The sequence below is a fragment of the Bos grunniens genome, chromosome X (assembly GCF_055505025.1).
Source record: "Bos grunniens cultivar Pamir isolate PY7600 chromosome X, Bosgru_T2T1.0, whole genome shotgun sequence".
Taxonomy (NCBI): Eukaryota; Metazoa; Chordata; class Mammalia; order Artiodactyla; family Bovidae; genus Bos; species Bos grunniens.
The window spans coordinates 15,946,362-15,958,935 of NC_141194.1; the positions used below are offsets into that span (position 1 = coordinate 15,946,362).

Sequence of the window (12,574 nt, forward strand, 5' to 3'; positions counted from 1 at the left end):
ACCAGTTCCATTTTCACTCAGAGGCATCCTTCCAATCTTTACTATTTGTTCCCTGGGCCCTGAGGGCTGCCCTCAGGACCCTTCTTCACCTCCTCTGGCCTGTGTTAGATTTCTTATTTCTGAATCCTACATCTTCTTCATGGTTTCATCCCTCCTTTTGATGAAACACATCCTGCAATAGTTTCTTGAACAGGTAAACTCTGAAAGTCAAGTCTTTTTATAGCTCGCCTATCTAAAAGTGGGATTTTTCTGCTAGCTCAGTTGGTAAAGAATACGCCTGCAATGCTGGGGACCCCGGCTCAATTCCTGGGTCAGGAAGATCCCCTGCAGACAGGAAAGGCTACCCACTCCAGTATTCTGGCCTGGAGATTTCCATGGACTGTATAGTCCAGGGGGTCACAAAAAGATGGACATGACTGAGCAACTTTCACTTTAACAGATCTAAAAGTGTTTTTATTCTAGCATCATATTCAAGTGATCGTTTGTCTATCAGTTCAGTTCAGTTCAGTCGCTCAGTCATGTCCGACTCTTTGCGACCCCATAAATCACAGCATGCCAGGTCTCCCTGTCCATCACCAACTCCCGGAGTTCACAGAAACTTATGTCCATCGAGTTGGTGATGCCATCCAGCCATCTCATCCTCTGTCATCCCCTTCTCCTCTTGCCCCCAATCCCTCCCAGAATCAGGGTCTTTTCCAATGAGTCAGTTCTTTGCATCAGGTGGCCAAAGTATTGGAGTTTCAGCTTTAGCATCAGTCCTTCCAATGAACACCCAAGACTGATTTCCTTTAGAATGGACTGGTTGGACCTCCTTGCAGTCCAAGGGACTCTCAAGAGTCTTCTCCAACACCACAGTTCAAAAGCATCAATTCTCAGTGCTCAGCTTTCTTTCTGGTCCAACTCTCACATCCATATATGACTACTGGAAAAACCATAGCTTTGACTAGATGGACCTTTGTTAGCAAAGTAATATGTCTGCTTTTTAATATGGTTTCTAGATTGGTCATAGCTTTTCTTCCAAGGAGTGAATATCTTTAATCTCATGGCTACATCATCATCTACAGTGATTTTGGAGCCCAAGAAAATAATGTCTGTCACTATTTCCATTGTTTCCCCATCTATTTGCCATGAGGTGATGGGACCAGATGCCATGATCTTAGTTATTTGAATGTTGACTTTTAAGCCAGCTTTGTCACTCTCCTCTTTCACTTTCATCAAGAGGCTCTTTCGTTCTTCTTCACTTTCTGCCATAAGGGTGGTGTCATCTGCATATCTGAGGTTATTGATATTTCTCCTGGCAGTCTTGATTCCAGCTTGTGCTTCATCCAGCCTGGCATTTCACATCATGTGCACTGCATATAAGTTAAAGAAGCAAGGTGACGATATACAGCCTTGATGTACTCCTTTCTCAATTTCGAACAAGTCTGTTGTTCCATGTCCAGTTCTAACTGTTGCTTTTTGACCAGCATACAGGTTTCTCAGGAGGCAGGTCAGGTAGTCTGGTATTCCCATCTCTTAAATTTTCTACAGTTTGTTGTGATCCACATAGTCAAAGGCTTTGGCATAGTCAGTGAAGCAGAAGTAGATGTTTTTCTGGAATTCCACTTGACTAGATGGCCCTTTTTGGCAAAGTAATGTCTCTGCTTTTTAATATGCTGTCTAGGTTGGTCACAACTTTTCTTCTAAGGAACAAGAATCTTTTAATTTCATGGCTGCAGTCACCGTCTGCTGTGATTTTGGAGCCCCCCAAAAGTAAAGTCAGCCACTGTTTCCACTGTTTCCCCATCTGTTTGTCATGAAGTGATGGGACCGGATGCCATGATCTTGGTTTTCTGAATGTTGAGCTTTAAGCCAACTTTTTCACTCTCCTCTTTCACTTTCATCAAGAGGCTCTTTTGTTCTTCTTCACTTTCTGCCATAAGGGTGCTGTCATCTGCATATCTGAGGTTATTGATATTTCTCCTGGCAATCTTGATTCCAGGTTATGCTTCATCCACCCCAGCATTTCTCATGATGCAGTCTGCATATAAGTTAAATAAGCAGGGTGAAAATATACCTATAATGTTCTAATAGGACGTACTCCTTTTCCTGTTTGGAAGCAGTCTGTTTTTCCATGCCCAGTTCTAACTGTTGCTTCCTTACCTGCATATGGGTTTCTCAAGAGGCAGATCAGGTGGTCTGGTATTCCCATCTCTTTCAGAATTTTCCACAGTTTATTCGGATTCACACAGTCAAAGGCTTTGGTATAGTCAATAAAGCCCAAATAGATGTTTTTCTGGAACTCTCTTGCTTTTTCGATGATCCCGTGGATGTTGGCAGTTTGATTTCTGGTTCCTCTCCCTTTTCTAAAACCAGCTTGAACATCTGGAAGTTCATGGTTCATGTATTCCTGAAGCCTGGCTTGGAGAATTTTCAGCATTACTTTACTAGCATGTGAGATGACTGCAATTCTGTGGTAGTTTGAGCATTCTTTGGCATTGCCTTTCTTTGGGAATTGGAATGAAAACTAACCTTTTCCAGTCCTGTGACCACTGCTGAGTTTTCCACATTTGCTGGTATATTGAGTGCAGCCCTTTCACAGCATCATCTTTTAGGATTTGAAATAGCTCAACTGGAATTCCATCACCTCCACTAGCTTTGTTCGTAGCATTGCTTCCTAAGGCCCACTTGACTTCACAGTCCAGGATGTATGGCTCTAGGTGAGGGATCACACCATCGTGACTATCTGTGTCATGAAGATCTTTTTTGGACAGTTCTTCTGTGTATTCTCGCCACCTCTTCTTAATATCGTCTGCTTCTGTTAGGAAGCATTTCTGTCCTTTATTGAGCCCATCTTTACATGAAATATTCCCTTGGTATCTCTCATTTTCTTGAAGAGATCTCTAGCCTTTCCCATTCTATTGTTTTCCTCTTTTTCTTTGCATTGATCACTGAGGAAAGCTTATCTTACCTCTCCTTGCTATTCTTTGGAAGTCTGCATTCAAATGGGTATATCTTTCCTTTTCTCCTTTGCTTTTCACTTCTCTTCTTTTCATAGCTATTTGTAAGGCCTCCTCAGACAGCCATTTTGCTTTTTTTGCATTTCTTTTTCTTGGGGATGGTCTTGATCCCTGTCTCCTATGCAGTGTCATTGGTCATAATTCTAGTTATTGTATCCAAGTTTCTTTATTGCTTACATTGTAATCAGGTGCTTAGGCTTGTCTTTTTACATCTTTTGTCTTTTATAGACAGTTATTGTTTTATCTGATGCTTTTGCAAAGTGCTTCACCTTCAAGAAGATTCATAGGAAGGACCTTTTGATAGTGACAGGCCTCTGATAAATTTCAATTGTATTAATATTTCTAAACTGGCTAAGAACTTAAAGAATCTTAATGGAAGACCTGACGGCTTCATAAAAAATTGACAAAAGGGTTGGTTACTGAGTGAACTAGTGAATATGGTTATAACTTTTACGAGTTTTGTCTAGAATATTGCTGGGTTTGATCTGTGTTTTTCAGATTAAGGAAGCCCTTCCCCTCAAGTTGGTTTTGATTTATAGCACTTTGGTAAACTACACCTGTGGGTAGAATTGACGCTTTTTTCTTTCTCTCTGCCTGGTCCCTCCAGATACTGGACACTCTTGGGTTCTGAGCAGCCTTAGCAGATGAATGGGAAAGACTGTCTCCTGTCATGTGCAGGAATTGTGATATTTTGGGGACCTCTAGAAGAGAGAAGTTCACTGAGGTGGAGCGTGAGAGCAGGTTTTGGCATGGCTTTCCTGGCTTTGAGAGGCTTTTGGGGAATTTGGTCTGAGACTTCTGAAGAGTTCCACCACAGCCACTTTGTGTCCTGTGTGCTTAGTCACTCAGTTGTGTCTGACTCTTTGTGACCCCATGACTGTGGCCCACCAGGCTCCTCTTTCCATTTATCTCCAGGCAAGAATACTGGAGTGAGTTGCCATTCCCTTTTCCAGGGAATCTTCCTGACCAGAGATCTCCTATGTTATGGGCAAATTCTTTACAATCTGAGCCACCAGAGAAGCCCTACCTAAAAGTAACATGGGAATTATGCAGGCCTAATGCCTGTGTGTTAGTCACTTAGTCATGTCTCTCTCTTTCTGACCCCATGGACTGTAGCCCACCAGGCTCCTCTGTCCATTTTGGAGGCACATATATGGTCAGTTGACCAGACTTATTTTGCAAATTAGTCTTGATTTGGCTGTTTGGTGGAGATGAGGGTAATTTTAGAGCAATGTTATATTTTGCTGCTGCTGCTGCTGCTAAGTCGCTTTAGTCGTGTCCAACTCTGTGCGACCCCATAGACGGCAGCCCACCAGGCTCTGCTGTCCCTGGGATTCTCCAGGCAAGAACACTAGAGTGAGTTGTCATTTCCTTCTCCAATGCAGGAAAGTGAAAAGTGAAAGTGAACTTGCTCAGTCGTGTCTGACTTTTTGCGACCCCATGGACTGCAGCCTACCAGGCTCCTCTGTTCATGGGATTTTCCAGGCAAGAATCCTGGAGTGGGTTGCCATTGCCGTCTCCAAATATTATATTTTAGTGGATGTTAAATTCTAGTTCTGTTAATTGAGGTCTGTGTTTATGAAGGTTATTGTGTTAACCATACTTTTGCTCTGATGTTCTGGAAAGAAAATGATCTAGTGAAATTGTCACAGAGTGTAACTGCTCATGAAGTGTGACATTGCTTTAAGTCTTCTGCTAAAAGCACATGTACATGCTTGTGTGACAATTGGGTATAAGTGATAACATGTTGGCTCTCAGTGATAAAAATAAAGTGTTTCCTCCTCAACATACCTCTGAGCCTGCTCACGAGATCTGATTAATTTTCCTGCAATATGAATAACTAGCAAAACACAGAGGAGACCTCGCACTGAGGGACATAATCTGAACCTGGGGTAACCTGGGGTAGGAGCCAGCACCCCAGCATCAAGGGATGGGTATTTTGATCATCACTGCTTTCTGATTTGGAAGATGTGACATCAAAAGGGGAACTGATCGAAAAATCTGCACATGTTGGGGGGGGGGGGGGAGTCATTCTGGTTTACACAGGGTTTCACGTAAATTTTACTGACCAGAGCAACCATTCTGTCATCGTTCAGATATGCATTGTACATCTGCTTTGGCCATTGAGGAAGGGAATCATTTTGAAAGTCAAAATGGAGTAGTTGTGGTTTATACATCGAAAGTAGAACTAGGTGACATTGTATATGTGATTTTAGACATGTTCTTGTATCCTTGAACCATTGAGTTTTCTGAACTGTATTGCAGATGAGGACAAAATTCACAGGCAGGTGTGGTTTATCTTAGAATGTGCTTACTGCTTGTATTATGCTTTCTGGTCATCATCTCCCCTGTGTTGTGCCTGTTAGATGTCTTATATTTTCTCCCTTGTCTCAGGGAGTAAATCTGTTTGTAGACGGAGCAGCAACACTGGCTTTACTGCAAGATATGTCTAATTGCTGGGTGTACAATGAGATGTTGCTATTGTCCTCCTCGGGACTTCTGTGGAAAATTGACATGGCTGACATGATGTAGGGACTACTGAAAGTGGAGGGGAGGGGGAGACTCACCGTTCCTGGTTCCATGTGCCAATACATCAGAAGGACCCCTGTAGGTAAATGTCACTGTACAGCTGACAGCCCATGAGCCCCCTGGGCTCTGTTGTGTGGAGTGGAATAGGCTGGCTTCTGGATACACAGTTCCAACTAATGGGATTCAGTTCAGTTGCTCAGTCGTGTCCGACTCTTTGCGACCCCATGGACTGCAGCACACCAGGCCTCCCTGTCCATCACCAACTCCCGGAGCCTACTCAAACTCATGTCCGTTGAGTTGGTGATGCCATCCAACCACCTTATCCTCTGTCATCCCCTTCTCCTCCTGTCTTTGATATTTCCCAGCATCAGAGTCTTTTCCAATGAGTCAGTTTTTTGCATCAGGTGCCAAAGCATTGGAGTTTCAGCTTCAGCATCAGTCCTTCCAATGAATATTCAGGACTGATTTCCTTTAGGATGGACTGGTTGGATCTCCTTGCTGTCCAAGGCACTCTCCAGAGTCTTCTCCAACACCACAGTTCAAAAGCATCACTTCTTTGGCGCTCAGCTTTCTTTATACTCCAACTCTCACATCTGTACATGACTACTGGAAATAATGGCATTAACTGGTTCTTATTTGGAAGACCTAACAGGTTCACCTGTAATGGCACTCAGCATAACATGGGGGTGCAGACCTGTGCTATGACAGCTGAGACTAAGCCAGTGAAGTGTTTCTCTTAGATCCAGGGCCAGCTCCTCCCAGGGTTGTGACTCTGGGTTTGTAACCAGCAGGGGTGGCCTGTCTGTATTGTATTTGTGGTATCTGGTGGAAGTGTCCCCTGTACAAACCTGACCCCAGCAATATCACAGAAGAGGGGCTGGCCAAGATTGTCTAGGTCATACGGGGTGTGTTGGAGAGGAAGGTATGGTCAGGCCCCCCCAAGATGCCTGTTGTATTGCTGTCTGTCCCTGCCCTGCCCGAGCAGTGCCTGCTGCACCTGCATCCTACTCACACGACTCACCTTCCTAGTACTTTCCCCAGACCCCAGCTGGTGATTATTCTTATCAAAAGGGTGATGAGGAGAGGCCTCCCCCTACTGGTTTCCCTGGTAACTAATGAGCCCACCTGATGTCAATTTTGGCTTTAATGGGCACCCTCCCCGTCTCCTGAGGAGTGAAGCCTGCCACCATTCCCTGCCTCCCATCACCCCACACGGTGGGGTGTTCCCCCAGGACCTTGCTTCAAGCAGGTAGGCTCCCCCATCCATTAAACCACGATGTCTCCATCATGCACTCCGGGCTGTTTCTTTGGTCTTGAAGCTGGGTACATTTAGGGATTATAGGCCTGCGGGGTGCAGCCCAACACCACCCAAAAGCCCTCCCATTCCATCCCCACCTCTAGCTTGTAAAACATCTTTTGGTTCATACTTTCCCTCTTTGTGAAATCAGTATGTTTAGGTGCTTCCTTTTTTTTTTTTTTTTTTTCCAGAAGAGCTACAAGTACTTGTGAGGGTTCAGAAGGCAGCTCCTCAGCAGCCACACCCCTTCAAACACGTACATTGTTCCATGTACAGTTCTTATTGTTGCTTCTTGACCTGGTTTCTCAGGAGACAGGTAAGGTGGTCTTGGTATTCCCATCTCTTCAAGAATTTTCCAGTTTGTTGTGATCCACACAGTTAAAGGCTTTAGCATAGTCAATGAAGCAGATGTTTTTCTAGAATTCCTTACTTTCTCTATGATCCAACGAATGTTGGCAATTTGATATCTGGTTTCTCTGCCTTTTCTGAATCCACCTTGCACATCTGGAATTCTCAGTTCAAATACTGCTGAAGCCTAGCTTGAAGGATCTTGAGCATAACCTTACTAGCATGTGAAATAAGCAGAATTATACAGGAGTTTGAACATTCTTTGGCATTGCCCTTCTTTGCAATTGGAATGAAAACTGACCTTTTCCGGTCCTGTGGCCACTGCTGAGCTTTCCAAATTTGCTGACATATGGAGTGTAGCACTTTAACAGCATCACCTTTTAGGATTTTCACTAGCTCAGCTGGAATTCCATCACCTCCACTAGCTTTATTCATAGGAATGCTTCCTAAGGCCTACGTGATTTCACACTCCAAGATATCTGGCTCTTAGGTGAGGGACCACACCATTTTGGTTATCTGAATGGTTAAGACCCTTTTTGTACAATTCTTCTGTGTATTCTTGCCAGCTCTTGTTAATCTCTTCTGCTCCTGTTAGTTCCTTACCGTTTTTCTCCTTTATAGTGCCCATTCTTGCCTGAAATGTTCCCTTGATATCTCCAATTTTATTGAAGAGATGTCTAGTCTTTCCCATTCTCTGGTTTTCCTCTACTACTTTGCATTGTTCATTTAAGAAGGCCTTCTAATCTATTCTTGCTCTTCCCTGGAACTGTATCACCATGTGATTAAACTAAGAATGGTCTTTGACCTCTTCATAGGCACAGGGCACCATAGCACCTCTCAGGAGGAGTGTCCAGCTCAACCAGCAAGCATGGGCAGGGAAGGAGGAACACTTTCTGAAAGAAGGGACATGAGCCTCAGCTGTATCCTAAAGGGAGAGGAGGCCAAGAGGAGGAGGAATGGTATTCCAGGTCCAGGAAACAGGAGGAGCACGACCTGGAAGGCTCCTGTATGCAAAAATTTAAGTAGCGCTGTATTTCAGTCAGAGCATCAACAGACATAGAGAAGGTTAGAGGAAAAGTTGGAGAAGGAAATGGCAACCCACTCCAGTATTCTTGCCTAGAGAATCCCACGGACAGAGGAGCCTAGTAGGCTGCTGTCCATAGGGTCGCACAGAGTTGGACACAACTAAAGTGACTTAGCATGCATCCATGCATTGGAGAAGGACCTGGCAATCCATTCCAGTATTCTTGCCTGGAGAATCCCAGGGACAGAGGAGCCTGGTGGGCTGCTGTCTATGGGGTCTCACAGAATTGGATACGACTGAAGTGACTTAGCAGCAGAAGCAGAGGAAACGTTTGAGACTCGGAGTCTGCGTCACCGAGGGAGTCATATGCTCTCTTCTCAAGCTTGGGCTTTATCCTTAAGGCAACTTTAAGCCATGGAAAGACTTTCAAACAATGTGACAGGAGCAGATATATCACACGGACCATCAGTTAATGCAGAAGGGAGAGGTGGCTTTGCTAGTAGTCCAGGTAGAGGGGGTGGTGAGCTCCGGAAATGGGGGCCATTGGAGGACAGATAGAAGTGGAGAAACAGTCACATGATAAAATCAACAGGACTCCAGGGCTAACTGGAGCGGGGTCTGAGAGATGGTGCTGTGGAGGCTGGATCTCTAAGGGATTGTGTGCTTGGTGGCATCTCCATCTGGGACACAGGAGGATTTAAGTGGAGCCTGCCCCGAAGGGAAGGAGATGTGCTCAGGCTGAGTCTTAGTTGTTAGAGGCTGGAGATGATGTCCCCCTTGATGAAATAATTTTCCATATTCTTTTGAAACCAGCCAGTGTAGATCACACTTCAGAATCATTTCTTTCTTTGTTTTTTAAGTAAAAGGGTTAAAATGAAAGATTTGGGCACCCAAAGGAACTAGCTCCAATTTTTCAGAAATTATGGAATGTAAGTTTTTTCATTTCCTAAGAAGTCAGGTGAGGTATTGTTGTACTGTAAATATGCCTGCATATGGAGTGAATTCCATTAGATGGGCAGCATATCCATCGATTGTTTCTAAGACTCTTTGGTACTTTCTGAGTCTCTTATACATCTGAATCTCTATAAACTGTTCTGGAGAAGCTTTGGCCTTAGCTCAGCTTTTCAATGACTTGCTTGAGGGCAGAGGTGAACGCAGTCATCTTCTTAGAACACAAGTGGATTTCCTAGAAAAAGAGCAGCAGGGAACACCATGAACAGAAATGCCTCATATTCTTGGGACAATCTATTCACCACCCAGGTCACTTGAGAAAAGAAATCCAAATCCACATCCAGAAAGTGAAGAGAGAGGGAATGTCAGAATTCTCAGAGCCTCTTAGTGCTTTTGCTACTTGAGTCCACTTCAATCTTTACCACAAACCACTGGGTAATGAAAATGGAGTTTGCACACTTCTTTTCACAATATTATGGGATGTAGAAAGTCTAAATGAATTTGTTAGCATCCTTATCGGTGGTTTTTTACATTTGGTGACCTTCAGTGAGATGTTTGGAAAGTCTGTCAACCTCTTGGACATACTCCCAGCATGAACCCCCAAATTGACCCAGCAGGACATGTACTGCATGTGGAGAACATGCAGACTCGCTGCTTATGGTTTTCTTTTGTTAGGTTACCTGAAGTGAAACTAGAATTCAAAGAGTAAGGTCCCGTGTAACTGTCACTCAGGTGTACTGAGGACTTACTAAGTGCTAGTCACTATTGTAAGTCCTTTGCAAACTCATTTACACTCCTGCACAATCCTATTTCACAGATGAGAGTGTGGTGGCATACAGAGGGTCAGTGAGTTGTCCAGAGCCGAGAGGTGGAAGGACTGAGATTCAAAGGCAGAGCTCTGGAGCCTGCATGTTTTTAATAACCTTTTTTATATTTATTTATTTGGCTGTACCAGGACTTAGTTTTGGCAGTTGAAATCTTGGATCTTAGCTTTGTAGGTGCAAGGCTGTTGGTTTTCAAGGTTACCAAAGAACAGTGAAGAAGGGGATGGACAAGTTAAAATACCACAAAGCTTGCTGATCTTATGGAGATTGAGCCACTTTTCTTGAATAAACATTTTTCATGATTGTTCTAAAACTTTGGTTAACTTCCAGAGTTCAGAAAACCTTGACATTTTTTGTTTTTTAGTCCTCCAGATGCTTTTTAGACATTCACTTCACCCTTTCCGAAGTGCTTCCTTCTTATTCAGTTTTTTAGTTAATATTTTTTACAATTCTTTGCCTAAATTTCTTGTCTCATTCTTAAACTACATGAAAAGAGTAATCATAGTTATTTTAAAGCTTGTATCTTATAACTTTAGCTGTAGTGACTATGATCTGTTAATTACCGTTACCATTATTATACCATTACTAGATGCACAAGTGAAGAATTTATTTTTATTAAAATACAGTGTTGTCAAAATGTTGAGTTGCATCATTCCTAGTAATCTGAATGGTGTACTAGAAAGTTCACCTCCTCAAATGTCTTTTCCTTGTGTGATGGATGACTGTTTAAGGTTAAATAATCTCCAGAATGCTTACCTGAGTCAACGTCCTATTCTCTGCATCAGTTATGTTCAGTTGCTCAGTCATGTCTGACTCTTTGCGACCCCATGGACTGCAGCACACTAGGCCTCCTTGCCCATCAGCAACTCCCAGAGTTTACTCAAACTCATCCATCGAGTTGGTGATGCCATCCAACCATCTCATCCTCTGTTGTCCCCTTCTCCTGCCTTCATTCTTTCCCAGCATCAGGGTCTTTTCCAGTGAGTCGGTTCTTTGCATCAGGTGGCCAAAATATTGGAGTTTCAGCTTCAGCATCAGTCCTTCCAATGAATATTCAGGACTGATTTCCTTTAGGATGGACTGGTTGGATCTCCTTGCTGTCCAAGGAACATTCCAGAGTCTTCTCCAACACCACAGTTCAAAAGCATCAATTTTTCTGTGCTCATCTTTCTTTATAGTCCAACTGTCACATCCATACATGACCACTGGAAAAACCATATCTTTGACTAGACAGCCCTTGGTGGCAAAGTAATGTCTCTGCTTTTTAATATGCTGTGTAGGTTGGTCACAGCTTTTAAGTTTAATCGGGTCCCACTTGTTTACTTTCTTTTGCCCACTTTTGATTGATGTCTTCATTAACCCCTTTAATTTTAACCGTGTGTAACTACATTTCAGGTTGTCTTTTATAAGCAGCACATAATCATATTTTGTTTTTAGCCTAGTCTGAGCAAGACTTTATTACAGAGTGTAAACCATTTACAATTAGCATAAGAATTGATGCATTTCCTCCTATTTCTGGAATCTTTTTCGTACTCTCTTTTTGGATCATTTGCTATGCCCACTTATTGTCTGTATGGTATAAACAGTGTGGTGTAAACGTGTAAACATGTATCAATGAACTTTACTCCTTAAAGCTAATCCTTAGATTAATTAATCCTTAGATTAATCCTTAGAGGTGGTTAGTTAGCATTTGAACCCACATTCCAGACAAGTTTAAGCACTACAAATGTCATTATTTAAATCTATAGCCAGAGGATGTTAATAAATATGTTAGAGATAACTTTTCATTGCTGAAATGAATGGCATTTGATATGTATACACATATATGGCATGCTAGAAAGATTATACTGGCCTAACGGTCCTCACAGAAGTAAGGGAGCTCTCTTGGGTCTCTTCTATAAGAGACTCATTCCTTAGGGTTTTACCCTAATGACCTAATCACCTCCCAAAGGTCCCACCTCCTACTACCATCACCTTGGGAGTTAGATTTCAATATACAAATTTTCAGGGGACATAGTAGGGACAGAGGTTTGTAGTGTCATCTCTAGTTTCAACAGGTGAGCACAATTCACAGACAAGTATTCAGTCTATAAATATTTGTTGGGCCATTAATATATCAATAGCAAATATACAGTAGTAACCCTAGATGGTAGATGGTATTTCCAAAGATAACCACCACAGTTTTCCAAGGGTAAAATTTTTTTCTGTATGCTATGTATATAGTGCCCAGAAACCAGGGGTCCCTTAAATATGTTTCCTATGTTCAGTAGATGATTAACCTCTGCATACACATTGCGTCTGTGAAGGGAATGTCAACCCACTCCAAGACTCTTGTCTGGAGAATCCCATAAACACAATGCCTGGCATGTGGTAGTTTCTCAATAAATACCTGCTGAATAAATAAAGGCATAAACCTAGAAGAAGCATAATACCCCTCTGTGTTAGCTAGCCATTGCTGCATAGCAAATTACCCCAGACGTTAGCATTTTAAAACAATGATCATTTCTTATCTCACAGTTTCTGTGAGGGAAAAGTCAGGAAGCAGTGTGGCTGGGTGGTTCTGGCTCAAGGTCTCTCACAAGGTTGCAATCGAGGTGTCAGC

The 12,574-nt window shown here is 42.9% G+C and overlaps 1 long non-coding RNA gene across 3 annotated transcripts in view; it reads left to right on the forward strand.

Annotated features, from left to right (window-relative positions):
* Window positions 1-6,648: 6,648 nt before the first annotated feature.
* The window catches only part of LOC147339861 (uncharacterized), an 82,859-nt gene continuing 76,933 nt past the window's right edge, over window positions 6,649-12,574 (forward strand). For all 3 annotated transcript variants that reach the window (XR_015158832.1, XR_015158831.1, XR_015158830.1), the window contains exons 1-2: window positions 6,649-6,777; window positions 7,017-7,141. This is a non-coding gene — a long non-coding RNA (uncharacterized LOC147339861). The remainder of the gene's footprint in view (window positions 6,778-7,016; window positions 7,142-12,574) is intronic.